This window comes from Elephantulus edwardii, unplaced genomic scaffold (assembly GCF_000299155.1).
Source record: "Elephantulus edwardii isolate Elephantulus edwardi_28Jun2011 unplaced genomic scaffold, EleEdw1.0 scaffold00176, whole genome shotgun sequence".
NCBI lineage: Eukaryota > Metazoa > Chordata > Mammalia > Macroscelidea > Macroscelididae > Elephantulus > Elephantulus edwardii.
Window position 1 is genome coordinate 3857320 of NW_006399926.1, and position 18436 is coordinate 3875755.

Here is an 18436-nt window from a genome sequence, read left to right on the forward strand (position 1 = left end):
GGGCCAGAAGTGAAGTTACCAGTCACTCCAAATTAGAGAAACAAAAACATTTGCCAAGGTGATGGCTCATTAAAATGTTCTTCCTGATTGTACATGAAACGCCAAGGAAGCGAAGCTGCGGGTCCTGTGATTCTCCAGAATCCTTTAGGATAGCTGATATTGTGCCCTGGGGTGTCAAGGCGCGATGAAGGGAGGGATACAAGGGCTGCCTCAGGTTTCAACCTAATGGGAGCTTCCTCTGTGTGGTTCAAATGTCTGTGCTGAATTGGGGACTGAAGGCACATGCTAAATTAAGACCTCACTCTCCTTTTGAATGGTGAACTAGAGGTGAAGATGAATGAGAACCAATCATTCTGGGGCACTGGTGTGCTGTTTACACCTCCAGAACTACAGGAGTTAAAGGAGATTACAGAGGGTAGAATGAGGATGACTCTGGACCCGCAACAGGAGGAAAGGGGACAAGCTGGTCACCCTTCAAACTCCTCAAACTTCCAGATGTGCTACTGGAAGAGGGAATTCTGGTGGGGAAGGCAGGCATGGCCACAGCTACTGAAACCTTGGGTCGCCTCAGTCTGTGCAGTCTAGGGGAACAGATGGCAGGTATGTCCAAGGTACTGAGGCCTGGAAAGTGGCTTGCAGATGCTGGGGTACCAGGGGCCAGCTGACCTGAACACGGGAGCTGTTGCCTCCAAGTCCAAAGTATCAGCAATTTTCCCTTTCAAAATGCCTGTGCTGTTGTTGTTATTGTGTACTGTAGATTCAGAATTGACCCACAGCTGACCCTCCAGCAGGTTTTCAGAGACAGTTAATCACAGAAGAGGTGTTTGGGCATCCCTCCCCCTGTGGCTTTGAACTGCTTGCCTTGGGGATTGCAGTACAGCTTCTTGCCACTAGGCCACCAGAGCTCTCCCATACGAATTAAAAATATCTACAAAACAAACCCAGTAACAATGCTGGTGGCACTTGCTTGGGCTGGAGGAGCAAAGGAGGGGGAGAGGCTCAGGCTGCACCAAAGATCTCTGCCGGCTGGATCTACTCCCACCGACAGGTCTCTGCCTGTCGGTGCCGACTCCCTGAGCAGGGTAAAATGAGATAATAAGTGTGGAAACGGCAGAGCAGGAGGGCATTGATGGCATCAATAAGGAGGAATCACTATTATTGTTAAAATAATCACAGGGATCTGAGACCTTATATTCTGTAATGGGAAATTCTACTGGGGACAGAAAATTGTGTTAACTCTGCTGTAAGTGAGTCTGCTCTAAGGGAGGAGACAAGAAAGAAGAGAGGTCTTCACTGGGGCAGTCTTACATGTTGTAACCCGGGTGCAGGGTGTGTCCTCCCGCCACACCCTCCAAGTCGGTAGGCCTGAGATCCTATGAAGAGTCAGACCCAGGTTCAAACCCAGCTGTGCTGTTCGTTGTTTGCTATGGCACATGGGGAAGGCATCTCTCAGGGCTTACCATTCCTCTTCACAAAAAGAAAATAACATGCCTGTCTGATGTATCTCACAAGGTGTGAACATCCACATAGCAGGTGGGCTCATTCCCGACGGATTGTGTCTGGGATAACCTCTCTAGCCCCTTCTAACAGGCCAGAAGCTGCTCTTCAGGCTAGGGTCGGGGGAAAGCGAGTGGAGGCAGCAGCTTCACTGCTTAAAACCAAAACCAACAATACTCAACACTCAAATTCATTGCCGTTGATTCCAGCATCTAGTGACCATTGGTAAGGTTTCTGAGGCTGTAAGTCTTTATAAGAGACTGACGATCTTTCTCCTATGGAGGGAGCCTATGGATTTGAACCACCAATCCACGCATTATGTTATGGGGACTTCTGCCAACAGCGGTCCTTCTCAAACATGCAATGACCAGACACAACCTCTGGGTGGTGCTCCCGGACCATTGGGCACAAAGGGACCAGAGTGTCATCAGCTTCCCTGGGAGCGAGGGCCCAGATTTTTTTGGAGATATTTCCCAGGAAGCCCCCCAGAAAATGCACAGAAGCCTGAGAGCACAGTGAACTTAGGGACACCCACACCCAGAAGAACCAGGCCTTAGGGATGACACTGGCCACCAGCAGCCACACTTTCCCATGAATGTCAGCCAGCTCAGGTCTTGGAAGCAGCACCAGGAAGGATCCTTCAGAAGGGAAGCAAAGGAAATGGGATGGGCTTCAATGAATGAGTGACGCTATGAACTTTTATAAAACTCTATGAGTTTATTGCTGTTCAACAACAAATTACTGTAATATAGTGGCTTTAAAGGCAAATTTATTCTCTCCATTTCTATAGGATGACTGGTTACCCCTGAGCAGAAGGGCGGAGAATGGACAAGCACCCAAGGAATCGGAAGACACAGCAGAGGAAATGAAGCACTATGCCAGGGCACGGGGTTTGAGAATTCAGGGAGGGGTGCAGCAAAGAGAAACAAAATCACATCTGGAAACTCCACAGAGAGGTGCTGCAGAAGCCCTGGCTGGGCTGATCTTGAACCTTACTAAAGTGATTCGTGAGCCTCTGCAGCATGCAAATGCAGGCAGTCCACAATCCCGCATATGTTTTAAATCCCAAAATAACTCGTCTGGTGCTAACACACCTCTCAAACTTCATCCTGTCGCTCCCCACCCTCTTACCTGGCTCAGGAATACATGGTTAGCAAGGCTAATCTACTGTTTTAAGAAGCAAAATGGAAACCACTCATATGATCACATTTCAAGTAAAAAAAGAGGATCTGGCATCTCTGACATTAAGAGCAGTGTCCAACTTTAGAGAAAAGCAGAAGACGTGATGGGCTTAATTATCTCATGGTGTCCAGACCTCCACTGTACATAAGTGGAAACAGATTTTGTTTTTCAAGTGCTAAACAAAAATGACACTGTCAATTCATTAATTGCAACTGGGATGAGCGTGAGGAAGGAGACTGCCGGAGGTTGGCAAAGAGTCCCAGGGCATTCGCAGAGCAGAACCAGCCCTAGGACTCCATAGCTGTTTTTTAAAAGAGGGAGTATTTTCTGCATTGAAACAGGTGAGGGAGAGAACTGTTTAAAAGGGATATATGATTATGTATTATTGTCATGACAGGAGTCCAAAATGAAGGCTGCACATTGCAGTGGACTTCGGGGGAGTGACTGTATAACAGTGAAAGAATTTTTCTTTTACTTTTCAAAGAGAAGAGCGAATTGGGGGGAAGGGTGGTCAGGGAGAAAAGTGCAACAATGAATGACTAGAAACCCTAAGTCTCTGTAAACTTTCATTAAAATTAATTAAAAAAAAAAGAAGGGCTATTTTTCAGTTTTGAAATCCCCTTAGTGATTTTATTTTTAAATCATTGTCAAAGTTATTGTTTTTATGCATTGTCGAGTTGCTTGCAACTCATAGTGACCCTATGCATGGTATCTCTGAACCCGGTCCTATCCTGAGCCAATCTGTCTCTGATAGACCTATTCCCATTAACCCACTTACCATGTCAATCCACCTCCTCCAGGGTCTTCGTCTCTTATGCTGTCCCTCCATCCATCCAAGCATGATGTCCTTCTCCAAGTACTAGTTCCTCCTAGCAACATGCTCAAAGCATGTTAGATGAAGCTTCAAAATCCTTGTCTCCAAGGGGCAACTTTGGTTTCACTCTCTCCAGGACAAATCTGTTCTCTTGGCAGTCCAGTACTCTTTTCCAGCACCACAACTCAAAGGCATTGATTCTTTTTCTATCATCCTTAGTCCAGTTCCATGCTATATAAGCAAGTAATTGCAAAGACCATGGATCAGGCACACCTTAGTCTTTAGACTGATACTGTTGCTCTTTAGCACTCTGAAGAGGTCCCTGACAGGAGATTTCACTAATGCAATTTGTCTTTTGATTTCCTGGCTACTGGTGCCAAGAGTGTTAATTGTGGAAATACATTATCATAATTTAATGAATAGAATCTGACATTTAAAAAAAAAAGTCTTATCCACCAGATGCTCTGCTAGATAAGGAGGGGCTAGCTCCTCCTGTGCCAGTCATCCGATTTGATGGTACACAACAACAATAAAAAAATCAAAACAAACAAATGTTTCTTGACTTTTAGATGATTCTTTTACCATTCACTCTAAATTCTAAACATATTGACCCTACTTCTTGATTTATTGGACTACTTTTTTTTTCCGCTTTATCAATATTCCCACCACAGTCCCTAGGAAGCACTAATCTACTCTTTGTACCTGCATAATCTAGATAGTTCATATAAGTGGAGTCATAACAGTATTTGTCCTCTCGTGTCTGAGTTCTTTTACTCAATGTACTGTTTTCAACCCAGTGGAGGGTGTGCAGGATCAGGTAAGGTTTCAAACTATTGTCACTATAAGTTGGAGTCCACTAGACTGAAACGAACATTTTCAAGGTCCATTATAATGTATCTTGTATCAGAACAGTGTATATTGTATCAGAACATTATTCTCTTTACAGATAAATAATATTCCATTGTATAGGCTATGTAACATTTTGTTTATCCATTCATCTATTGGTAGGCATTTGGGTTGTTTCAATCTTTTGGCTATCATCAAGAATGCTGCTATTAACACTGTGTACTGTTTGAGTTGTTGTTGTTTGTTATGTGCCATCGAGTCACCTGTGACCATATGTATCTTCTTGTTGTTGTTGTTAAGTGCTGTCGAGTCGCAGGTGACTCATAGAGACCCTATGAAGGAGAGTCCTTGACGCTTGGGTGCCTTTCATCCTCTCTCCAGGTTCATAGGGTTTCCGGAGGCAAGCTATTATGGAAGTGGACGCCACTCCTCCTTCCACGCTTGTTTTAATCGGGGAGCTCCACCCCACTCTCTGTCCACATTGGGTAGCCAACCATTAACGCATTTGACACATCCGTGTCACAGTGTTCAGCCTCACAGCAACCACAAGTGACCACGGTATAGCAGCTCTAAATCCTTCCCTATCCTAAGCCAGTGTCACCAATTCCAACACACCAATCTCCATTGCCTCAGTTACTGTGTTTCTCCATCTCATCTGGGGTCTTCCTCTCCTGTGTTGTCACTCCACCCTTCCAAGCATGATGTCTTTCTCCAAGGACCAGTCTCTCCTAGCCAAGTGCCCAAAGTATGTGAGACAGAGCTTCAAAACTCTAGCCTCCAAGGAGAAACTTGGTTTCACCCTCTCCCAAACAGATTTGTTTTCTTGGCAGTACATGATATGTTCAAGACTCTTCTCCAGCATCACAACTCAAAGGCATCAATTCTTCTTCTGTCATCCTTAGTCACTGCCCAGCTCTCTGAAGCATAACAAGTAATTACGAACACCATGGCCTGGATTAGGCACACCTTAGTCTCTATACTGACATTGTTGCCTTTCAGCACTCTGGAGAGGTCCCTGACAGCAGATTTTCCCAATGTGATTTGTCTTTTTATTTCCTGACTACTGGTGTTTTGTCTTCAGAAAATTTTAATTAATTGTTAGGCTAGAAGAGTTCTGGCTATAAAAATTAAGTAAAGAGAAAAAACATACGATTTTATTTTAATCTCAAGATTATAATCTTAATTTTTATTTACTATGTTGGTGAAATAAATCATATAGGTCTTTGTTTTACCAAGAAAAGGAAAAAAACACCCCCCAAAACAATGGTGTACTGCTTGAGTCTCTGGATATAGGAGTGGAAATGCTTGGTCATATAACTCCATGTTAGAAGTGGAAATGCCTTATCATATCATAATTCTATATTTATTTTTTTAAACTGCAAAACTATTTCCCACAGAGGCTGCATAATTTTCTATTTCTACCAGCAATAGATAAGTGTTCCAATTCACCTCCATCCTCACCCCTTACATTCCAGTTTCCCCATAGCAGTCACCCTAGTGGGTGTGAAGCAGTATATTACTGTGGTTTTTTATCTACATTTCTCTATTACAAAGTCTAAGAAGAGCGAGTGCCACGTGGGGATGGCCATGTCTGACTTTTATCAACTTCACAAGGGGGGAACTGTCACCATCAACAGTATCAGTAAAACAAAACCAATTCCATGAAGTCAGACATCTCTCCCATGTTCCCATAACACTTTCTATTTATCGCAACACTAGTGCTTTGCTGGGTTCAAAATCCAGAGCAATAGCTCACAGATCACACAGGACCATGTTAGGAAAGTTAAAAGGTCATAATCCAAGTTAGTAGCAGAATATTTTATCCAAAAATTATCCAGTAAATAGATTCCAAATATTTTCTCCCATTCTGCCATTTTCTTTTCACTTTCTTGACACTATCTTTGGTGGACAAAAGACTGTTGATATTTTGACAGGGAAAACATTGCATCTATAGATACACCATAGATACTGTCATCTTAACAATACTGAGAATTCCAGTCCATGAACATACTATGTCTGCCTATTTATTTAGGTCTTATTTAATTTCATGAACAATGCTTTACCATTCTCAGTAGACAAAGTTTTAAGGACATAATGTTCAGAAGGGTGGACAGACAGCTCAGGAGAGGAAGACCCTGGATGAGATGGATTGATACAGTATCTGGGGCAATCAGGATTGGTGTATTGGAATGAGTAAGACTGGCTCAGGACAGGGAAGGGTTCTGAGCTGTTGTACATAGGGTCACGAAACATCACAGATGACTCAACAGCATATAACAACAATAATATACTATATTGGGTTTGGAGTTTGGGGTGTTTTTTTATTTAAACTTCTTGGTTAGCGTCAACAAGACCTTGGGGAGGGCCTTTGAATTTAAAGTTGGTTGTTATTATATTTTGGAGGAACATTCTTCTTAGCAGTACAGCACTCTTCTGTCAGTGTGCTGTGCTGAGGTAACCTGGGGTTGCTGTGATGCTGAACCTTGTGCCATTGGGGTGTCAAATGCAATAATGGTTGCCCATGGTGGACGGTGTTTGGTGGAGCTCCCAGTTCAAGAGTTTTGGAAAAAGAAGTGGCATCCATTTCCTAAACATGTCTCTGGAAACTCTGTAAACTTCAATAAATGTCAATAGTTATAGAAAGAGTTCAGGCCTTTTGTTCATAGGGTTGCTATGAATTGTGCTCGACTTGAAGGCAGTCAACAACAACAACAATTGAATTTATGACTAGGTATGTTATAGAGCTTTCTGGACAATGACTAGGGATGATAGAGGGAGAATTCATGTCTTTGAGCTGTGATGCTGGGGAAGAGTGTTGAATGTATCATGGACTGCTAGAAGTTCGTCCTAGAGAGGGTGAGACCAGGCTGCTCCTTGGAGGCAAGGATTCTGAAGCTCCGTCTGACATACTTTGGACATGTTGCAAGGCAGAATCCATCCTTGGAGAGGGACATCATGCTTGGGAGGGTGGAGGGACAGTACAAGAAAGGAATTGGATGGATGAGATGAGATGGATTGATTCAGGGTCTGGGGTAATGGGGATAGGTGTGTCAGAGACAATAAGATTGGCATGGGATAGAGTCGGGTTTAGGTCTGTTGTACATAGGGTCACTATGAGTCGCAGGCAACTAGACAGCACATAACAGCAAAATAATAACATGTTATAAAGAGTTCTGGTGGCCTACTGATAAGGAATTGTGCTGTCAACCCAAAGGCATCTAGTTTGAATCTGCCAGCTGTTGGTTCTAATTCGATGGTAAATTCAATGGTACATAATAACAGGTATTTTATTATTTTGTATGCTTTCATAAATAGAGTTGTTCTCATAATTTTCAGACTTTTTTACTTCTAATGTACAACAGTGAAAACCTGAAGAAGAATCAGCTATGAGTTAGTTCCAACTCGGCAGACACCACAAATGTACAGAAACACAATTTTTGTACATTGATCTTATGCCTTTTCATTAGTTCTAGTAACTTTCTTATGGATACTTCAGGATTTTCTCTATGTAAGATCACGTCATGTGCAAATAGATACTTTTACTTTTCCCTTCTCATTTGGATGTCTTATTTCTTTTTCTTGCTTAATGACTCTCACTAGAATTTCTAATACAATGCTTGATGTTAGTGGTGAAAGCAGGCATCTTCCTCTTGTTCTTAAGGGAAAGTTTCCATCTTTTACCACTGAGTATGATGTTAGCTGTGGGATTTTCCATAACCATCCTTTATCATGTTGAGGAATTTCCCTTCTACATCTGGTTTGTTGAGTATTTTCATCATGAAAGGCTGCTGGGTTTTGTCAAATGCTTCCCCTGCATCAGTTCACATGTCTACGTGTTTCTTTTCCTTCAAGGAGATAGACTGTAGGTGCTTAGGGCCTGGTGAAGGAATTACTAAAACTCTTATCTACCCACCCAGTGTCCATCACAAGAACATGGAAATAGCCTAAATGTCCAATCACAATTGAATGGATTGAGAAATTAGGTACATTCACATGCAGCATGCAGGAGCAATGATTTGTAAATCACGATCTAAGTTGGGAGGGGCTGGAGACCATTATGCTAAGTGAACTAACTCAGTCCCATAAGGAAAAATACTGTATAAAACCATTACTGTAGAACGTGCATGAGGACCCTAAAAGGGAAGGGGGGAGCCAGGGGTGGGAATGGGCGGGAGAGAGGTAATCACAGGGCCAATTTGATGGGTGGGAATGGGAAGGTAAAGGAAATGGGAAAGATATGGTGTGAAAAACAATGTATATGAACTTTGTAAGTAAACCTGTATAAAATAAAAATTTTATTTACAAAAATTGATTCTGCCTGTCTATAGTATTCTACCTTTCTATAGTATTTTTAATCATAGTTTTCTTATACAATAATTTTCTTTTCACATCTTTTATTTAAGAAATTATCCTAGAGGAGTCAAAGGGGTGTTTTCTGTAGAAGGAGTTGGCCTGGGATAAGGCAGGAAGGGAGGCTGTGGACGACGACATGGGACCAGGGTGGGCAGAGGGAGTCAACAGGGGTTGCAGGCCTGGAAGCAGGCCACCGTTCAATGTCTCACCAGAGGTTTGGGCACGTCCTTCACCAGAAACCTTCTTCAGAGCCTAGGAGAAATAAAAGAGAAGGTATCAGTTATGTTGAGTCCCTCCAGGTGGGCTTTGAGGCAGGTGACAGAGTCCAGCAGCCCCTGACCTGATACAGACTAGCTGACTTCTCAGACATGCACCCACCTTCTCGCTGGGAGTCCCAGCCAGGCCAAAGAAAAGAGTTCAGAAACAGGGAAAGGAGGTAGGGAGGTGGCTATCAGGGATCCCACATCAATTTGGGCACAGAATGAACTGTACACACAACCCTCCTGGACAAGGGCAGAGGGTTGGCCTGGTAGATCCCTGCTGGCACTTCTGGAAGGGTGAAGAGGAGGAAACAGATACAAGGTGACTGTGGCGGGGAGGAAGCACAGGGGCTGTGGGGGAGTCAGAAAGGCCGGAAGCACTCCCTACCACTGGGTTCTGCAGGCTCCCAACCCAGGCTGCTTTTCTTCTAATGTTGTCACCTAGAAACTCTTCAATCTTGGTTAAACCCAAGTGTTTCCCACCCTGTCTCTATCTCTGCACTGACCACGTCCAGAGAACCCATTTATGGCTTCTGTTCTCAGATGAACACTCAACACTGAAATCTCACTGTATTGGGGTGAATAGTGCCTCCCAAAATTCATGCTCCCCTGGAACCTCAGGATAAGACATTGTTTGGAAATGGGCCTCTAATTATTGAAAATGATGGCATCTTGGATTAGCACACTGTCATTGAGTGAATCCCAGTGTAATCCTTCGTCAGTTTTCTGAAGCTGTGCATCATTCTAGAAGGAGACTGTCCATCTTTTTCCTAAGGAGCAAGTGGATTCAAACTGCTGACCTATAGGTTAGCAGACCAGCACATAAAGTACTATTTGAAGAACTCACAGGGCTCCTTATATTAAAGTGGGTCTTAAATTAGTGTGACTGATGTCTTTAGAAGATACACAGAGACAGAGGGAAATGCGGCAGCTGGGACAGATAGTGGGATTAGACAGTAAGGAACTCTAAGGATTGCTGGTAACAACCAGGAGCTAGAGGAGGTATAGACGGGTGTTTCTGCAGTCTTCAGAGGGAACATAGCCCTGCCAACACCTAGAGTTAAGACTTCTGGCCTCATTTCCTCTATTTTAAGCCACCTGTTTGAAGTGCCTTTTTATGGCAAGCCTAGGAAACAAATTGTTGTTGTTATGTATTGTCGAGTTACAGCTGAATCCTCCTTCGGATTTTCAGAGGCAATAAATTGCACAGAAGGAGACTGCCCTTCTTTCTCCCACAAAGCAGCTGGTGGAGTCAAACTGTGTGTCTCAGGGTTGGCATCACAACTCCTTACCACTAAGTCACCATATTCTTCTGGGAAAGGTACTTTCCTCCTTCCTCTACATGTGGACAATGTCACTCTCTCCCTCTCTCCAACCTAACCCACCCCCAGAGAATTTTCATGCTCATCAAAGAGGAAATGGAAGAAATCAGGAATGAAGCTTTCATTTTCTGCGCCCACTGCCCATCAGGCATCCAAATGCCCCCAGCACCTGCCCTCTCTGCCATCCCTCCCACTACCTGAAGGTTGTGCCCATTCCTGATCCTGTGCCCACTCACTTTCTTACAGACACCAACCCTACAGTCACAGCCTCCATCGCTCTCTCACTCCCAGGTACACCTTCTCACCGGAAACAAATGTGCGCAAAAAACGCGGACTCAAACAATAGCAGCTCTGGCTGCCTTGCTCTCTCCTCTTCACTGAAATACTGTCTACTGTCCACACCTTCCATCCTCTCTTAAACTCATTCGAATCACACCTGCCTGGAATGGCTCTACTCAGGGTCAGCAATGGCCTTCATATTGCCTTCCAGGAAAGTCTCTTCCTTTGGCTTGCATGAAACAAACATTTCTGGTTTTTCTCTTTCAGTCTCAGTTCAATCACTAAAGGCAGACACATCCCAGGACACCATCTTCTACTCTCTCCATCTACCTTCTTTCAAAGTTCTTCTCCTCTAGGTCCATGGTTTTAAGTATCAACATTTTACCCAAGGATTCCCAAATTTGGATCTTCAGCCCTAATCTCTCTCTGGAATTCAATTCAAATGCCAAGGTCCTTACATAACTGTATAACTGAGAGGTACACACGTAATAGCATTAGACATGTTTAGCATGTCTAAATTCCCAATTTTAGTAAATTTCCCAATGCTTCAAATCATTCCCAATTTTAGTAAATTGCACTATTATCTACCTAGTGGTTCAAGACAAATTAATTTCTCTCCTTAACTCCATACATCCAGATTCAAGTAAGTCAAGCCATGTCTAACTCCAAATACACCCCACTCCATCCATTCTCTTCTCTCGCCATAAGCAATACCTCAATATCTGCCATAGCCACCTCTTACCAGGATTATAGCAACAGCCTCCAAATAGGGCTCCCTCTGCCATGCTCAAGCCCACAGTCAATCACCATGCAGCAGGTAGCACAATCTTTTAGAAACAAACATTAATTCCTAATTAAAAGCCTCCAAGTCTTTATACTGTACATATAAATAAATCTGATGAAGTCTTCACCTTGGCTCACAAAGGCCACTCAGATCTGACCCTCCCTAATAGTGATATCTCCACCCACCACACTCATTCTCCACTCACCATGCTCACCGTCTTGGACATCTGCAGGTAATCGCCTCCATCTGGAATGTTCTCCCTTTGGTCTTTGCACGTTGTTGTGTATCACTGAGTCAGAACCGACCCATAACTGACCCTCAAACAGGTCTTCAGAGGCAGTTTAATCACATGTTCATCCTTCTTCCACAGGGCAGCTGGTGGATTTGAACCACATGCCTTTGGGATTGCAGTGCAGCTTCATACCACCAGAGCTCTCTTGGTCTTTGCATGTTGTTGTTGTTATGTGTAGTTGTGTCACCTGTGACCCATAGTGACCCTATGTACAACAGATCTGAAGACAGCCCTGTCCTGAGCCAGTCTCACTGACACTGACATACCTCTACCCATTAACTCAGTTACTGTATCAATCCACCTCATACAGTCTTCTTCTCTTGTGCTGTCCCTCCACCCTTCCGAGCATGATGTCCTTCTCTAAGAACCAGCTCCTCCTGGCTACATGCCCAAAGTATGTGAGATGGAGCTTCAAAGTCTTAGCCTCCAAGGTAAAGCTTGTTCAAGGAGAAGCTTGCTTCACCCTAAGACAGACTTAGTTGTTTTCTTGGTGGTCCATGGTATGTTCAAGATTCTTCTCCAGCACCACAACTCAAAGGCATGGACTCTTCTTCCATCATCCTAAGTCACTGTCCAGCTGACTGATGCATAGCAAGTAACTGCAAAGACCAGGCCTGGATCAGATCTTGGTCTCCAGACTGACTTTATAGCTGGATCTAAATTATCATTCAAAACTCGGTTAAAATGTCATTTTCTCAAAGAAAGTGTCCCTAAGAAATTTACGCTCATGTCACCTCATGCTAGTTTTCTGTCTGGTACTTATTACTAGCATTTTCATATTTATTTCCTGATTTGTGAGTGTATTATATGCCCCTTCCTATTGGATAATAAACACCATGAGAAAAAGAGTTAATTGGTCTTGCTCACTGAGGTAACTCCAGGACCTAGAAAAATGCACGCACACATCTGGCTGTCAATAAATATATTCCGAATTAATGCATGAATACATTAATGAACAAAAGACTTTGGAAAAATCTCTAAGTCAAGACATGACATGCAGAAGGTGTTTCATGAATATAAGCAGTATGTGAGGGCAATTAAAATTGTGATTTTTACCAATGAAGGAATTTATCTTTTACTTTTCAAAGAGAAGAGTATACTGGGGGTGGGGGGAGGGTGGGCAGGGAGAAAAGTGCAGCAATGAATGAACGGAAATCCAAAATCTCTATAAATGTTCATTGAAATTAATAATTTTTAAAAATTGCGATTTTTAGAGGTAAACTTCCTGGGGCTCCAATCTTGGTCTCAGGACTGACTGACTTGCTTAAATTTGAATGAGTTACATGTCCCAGTCTGTGGGGTCTGAAAGTAATGGCATCAAACTGTTGTAATCAAAATTAACACAGAAGGTCACTAGAAGGGAGTGTGCATAGTGCGCCCTCCACAGTAGTTACTAATAATTTTAGTCAACGAGGTGTTAATAAAATCTCTGTTAAACTACATCTTGCTTTTCCTGTTCTCCTATGCCAAAGCAAAGTGACAGTGTCAAAATGTTTTTCTTCCAAATAAGTACGCAAAGCATTTATTTTGAACCTCCCGAGCTCTCCACCACTTGTCCATAAGTTTGTCATGCTGTGTGGGCTCACATGCCGCTGTGAAGCTGGAAGCTATACTACTAGTATTTCAAACATTGGCAGAATCACCCCTGGTGGGCAGGTTTCAGTGAAGCTTCCAGACTAAAAGAGACCAGGAAAAAGGACTGGGAAACTTCTGAAAAAACTGATCAGTGAAAACCTTTATGTTGTTGTCAGATGCTGTCCGGTTGAGCACAGCCTATAGCAACCCCATAAACAACAGATCCGAACCTTGTTCCATCCTGCGCCCTCTTCATCATCTCTGACTCATCTGAGCCCATTGCTGTAGTCACTGTGTCAGTCCAGCTCACTGAGGGTATTCTTCTCTTTCACTGACCCACCACCCTCCCAGGAATCATGTCCCTTTCCAAGGAATAGCCCCGTTTCTAGAAACATGCCCAAAACATGTGAGATGAAGCTTTGTCATCTTTGCCTCCAAGGAGCAACTCTGGCTGCACTTCTTTTGACAGTCTATGGGTAGTCAGCATTCTACTCTGACACCACAGCTCAAAAGCATCAAGTTTTCTGTCATCCTTCTTCACTGTCCAGTTCTAAGATGTATAGCAAGTGACTGAAAAGATCATGGCTTGAATCAGACACACCTTAGTCTTCAAACTGATATCATTGCTCTTCAGTAATTTGGAGAATTCCCAGGCAGCGGACTTGCCCAATGCGATATATCTCTTGATTAATGATCATGTAATGGACCTTAATGACAGCAAATTAAAAAACTCATTGCCATTGAGTCAGAACAGACTCATAACTGACCTTCCAACAAGTTTTCTGTGGAACCACTAGTGAGCAGCACAACTCGCCACAGTCTGGAGTAAATCTTCCAGGGCCTTTACTTACCGAGAAGGGCACTATAGTGGCCTAGTGGGTAAGGTACTACATTGCCAGTCCAAAGGCACATGGTTCAAATCCATCAGCTATCCACAGGAGAAAGATGGGCAATCCCCTTCTGTATAATTTACAGCCTTTAAAAATCCATCTGAGGGTCAACTATGAGTTGGCCCCAGCTTGATGGCAGCTAACAATAAGAACAACATTTACTGATGTGGCATATTTCAAGTTGAGACGGGACAGATGCAAACATCCGGTAATAATCAGAAAGTGGAATGTACAAAATACAACTCTAAGAAAATGTAAAGTTGTCAAAATGAAATTGAAAGTAAAATGACCACCTAGACATTAGTGCGCTGGAATGACCTGGGACCAGCCGGTTTTAATCAGACAGTCATTTAGCCCACTGTACTGAGAATGACAAACTGAAGAGGAAGAGGGTCACATTCATTTCCAGAAAGAACATTTCAAGATCTATCCTGCAGTACAATTCTGTCAATGATAAGGCAGTATCCATATGCACAGAAGTACTGTCAATGACCATTACTCAAGTTTACACAAAACCACCAAAGTTAGAAATAAGAAATTGAAGACTTCTACTTGACACTGCAGTCTGAAATTCACCAAGCATAAAATCAACATGCATGGATAATTGGTGAAGACTGGAATTCACAAGTGGGAAATGAAGATGTGGTAATTGAAGAATATGAACTTGATGATAGAAATGACATGATAGAATTTTGTACCACTACCAACTTACTCACTGTTAATACTTTTCCAAAACAGAGACCCCTATATGTGGCCCTCACCTAAGGGAATGACTACACACAAATAAAAAGAAATAGTGGCTTCACATCATCAGCTGAGAACTCAACATCATCAGTCAAAAAAGGCCATGGGTAACTGTAGATCACCAAATGCCCAAACTCAGGGTAAAGCTGAAGATGAAAACAAGTCCAGGAGAGCCAAAAATACAACCTCAGGTACATCCCACCTCAATCCCAAACTTGATGCACTAAATACTGATGACTGAAGACCAGACAAGTTATGGGAAGGGCATCTTCCTTGAAGAAAGTAAAAGATCATTTAAATGATAGGAAAGAGTAGACCAAAATGGGTGTCAGAAGAGACTTTGAAACTTGCTCTAGAATGTAGAAAAGATAAAGTGAATAGAAGAAATGAAGAGAGATGAGCAGAGGATTTCAAAGAGTAACTTAAGAAGAAAAAGTATTATAATGAACTGTGCAAAATCCTGGAGTTAGAAAACCCAACGGGAACAGACTTGACATTTCTGATGCTGACAGAACTAAAAAAAAAAAAAAGAAAACCTGGAGCCTCAAATTGCAATTGTAGGACATAAGCATCAAAAGAAAGTGGGAAGAATATGTAGAGTCACTGTAAAAAGAGCTGGTCAATGTTCAGCCATTTCAGGAGAAAGCATATGGTCATGAATGTAAAAAAGAGGACAACTCTCAGTGAAATACATTAACACAGTGTTCACAACAATGGGCACAAGTATAGCAACAATGGTCAGCCTGGTGCAGAATGACAGCATTTTGTTCTGTTGTATATCACAGAGTCAGAAATGACCCTCCAGCGGGTTTTCAGGAGTTAATCACACGGAAGGAGATTGCCCATCCTTCTCCCTCAGAGCAGCTGGTGCATCCAAACTATGTGCCTTTGAGATTGCTGCACAGCTTCTTGCCACTATTGTATTTTGACTACAATTTGACTGCATTTAACAAGAATTTTACCAAGCCCTGGCAGCACAGTGGTTAAGTCCCTGGCAGCTAATTAAGTGGCTAGTTATTAAAATCCACCACCTTACACAGGAGAGGGCGTGACAGTTGGCTTCCATAAAGGTTCACAACCTTGAAACTCGGAGGTGCCGTCTATTCTATCTCTTACAGTCACTAAGAGTTGGAGCCAACTCGACTTCAACATTAACAGGTTTGGTAAGAAAGGCTTAACTGCTAACCTTAAGGACCAATTATCAGCAACAGCTTCAAGAAAAAAAAAATTGACAGAGAAACATTATCAATAAAAAGAAACTCTAAATTTTTGGTATAATCATTAGTCCCTAATGATTTAAGGGATAAATATAACAGACTTATTTTGACAGTTTGTGAAATCATTTCAGAGAAAAAAAATCTACATAATTGTCATCCAAATGCCACAGCAGGTATCTCACCCACAAACAAGCCTCAAATTTCAGGCTGTGTGTGTGACACTGAAGGAGCGGCGTGGAGGCTGGAGCGGTCAAGGCAGCCTCGCGATGGCTGCCAAAGCAACCAATTTTAATTAAGTTCTATTGTTGCTACAAACACAGTCACCCTCGTGCCCAAATCCATCAGCAGCTGTTAATTAGCCATTTACTGTGTTCTGGGACATTTCTACCAGCTGGTCAACTGTTGGAAGAAGATTTATGCTGGTGAATCTGAATGGTGGGAGAGACCAAGGCACCCAAAGGGCAGTGGCCAGAAGGCTCTGGGGAGGCGGAGGTGGGGGGGAATCCACGCTTGCACACACCAGGGAGGGGTTCTTGGACCACCAGCATGCATGAATGTGGGCCTCACACAACATTACAACAGACACTGCTCTCCAGCCCGCAGCCTGAGTCCACAACCACCACTTCCATGGACCACGACTCATCACCCTGCCCCTCTTTCATTCTCTTTTGACATTCTGCTACACAGAGGAGCTCTGGTGGCTTAGTGGTAAAGAGTTGCACTGCCAACGCAAACACACGCTGTTTGAGTCCACCAGTTGCCCCATGACAGAAAAAGGGGCAATCTCCACCTGTGCTATTAATTCTGACAACTCGCTGGAGGGTCAGCTATGAGTCAGTTTTGACTCCACAGTACCCAACAACAACAACAACAACATATATACATCAGACATGTGCATCAATGTTCACTGCAGCACTGTTCACAATAACCAAAAGCTGGACACAATCCAGGGGCCCATCAATACATGTGATGGACAGATAAACAATGCGATATTATTCAGCCTTAGAGAGAAATGAAGTTTTGGTACATGCTATCACCTGGATGAAGCCTGAGAACAGTATACTGAATGAAATGGTTGCTGTTGGTAGATGCTGTTGAGTTGACTATGACTCATGAACAACAGATCTGAACCTTGCACAGGATTGGGCGGAGACAGAGACCGTGGTCAAACCCATTATGAATGTCATTGTGTCAATCCATCATGTTAGTTACTGTGTCAATCCATCTTGTGGAGGGTCTTCCTCTTGTTCACTGACCCTCTCTACCTTTCCCAGGATGACATCTTTCCCAAGGACTTATGTCTCCTGACAATATGTCTAAAGTCTGAGAAAAGAAGTTTTACCATCCTTACCTCTAAGTGGCAACCTGGTTGCATTTCCCGTAAGGTAGACTTAGTTTGCTCTTTTAGGGGTTGTTGTTGTTGTTGTTTTGTACCATTGAGTCAGAACTGACCCATAGCTTACCTTCCAGTGGATTTTCAGAGGCAGTTAATCACATAGAAGGAGACTGCCCATCTTTCTCCCACGGAGTAGCTGATGGTTTTGAACCACAAACCTTTAGGATTACAGTGCAGCTTCTTACCACTAGGCCATAAGAGCCCCCTGTTCTTTTGATAGTGCACAAGATATTCAGTACTTTTTGCCAACAGCACAATTCAAAGGCATTAATTCTTTCTTCTTCAGTTTTACTCATGGTTCGGCTTTCAGATGCATAGGAAGCGATTGGAAAAATCATGACTTTTCAGGTACACCTTAGTTTTTACACTGACATTCCTTGCTCTTTAGAACTTTGACAGTCGATTTTCCCAATGCAACATGTCTTTTTAAAGTTTTGACCCTGAGTGTTGATTGTGGATCTGGAGAAAACGAAATCTTTGACAACGTCTTCAGTCTTTTCTCCATCTATCATGATGCTGCCAGTAGGTTAGGACTCTTGTTTTCTTGACGTTGAGATGTAATACATACTGCATTCTTTCCTCTTCTTCAGTAAGAACATCAAGCCTTTACTTTCAGCAAGCAAGGTGGTGTCATCTGCACTATGCAGGTTATTGATTCTTCCTCCAACTTTGATGCCACATTCTTCTTCATTTAGCCCAGCTTCTTAAATTACGTGCTTAGTATACAGATTAAATGAGTATGAAGAAAGAACACAATCATGACACACACCTTTGCTGACTTCAAACCATGCAGTTAGTGTTCTCCTTATTCTATTCAGACAACTGCTCCTTATTTTACATACAGATTTCACATGGAAACAGTTAAGTGTTCTGGAAGCCCACTCTTCCAAATGTTAACCATAATTTGTCATGAGCTACATAGTCAAATATCTTTGCAGTATAGCAAAATCAAGAAAGGGGTCCGTCAGGGATGTATTTTGTCTCC

The 18436-nt window shown here is 42.8% G+C and overlaps 1 pseudogene; it reads left to right on the top strand.

The window, feature by feature from the left end:
- The first annotated feature begins 536 nt into the window (after positions 1-536).
- LOC102864381 overlaps positions 537-18436 on the top strand; it is a 25962-nt pseudogene continuing 8062 nt past the window's right edge.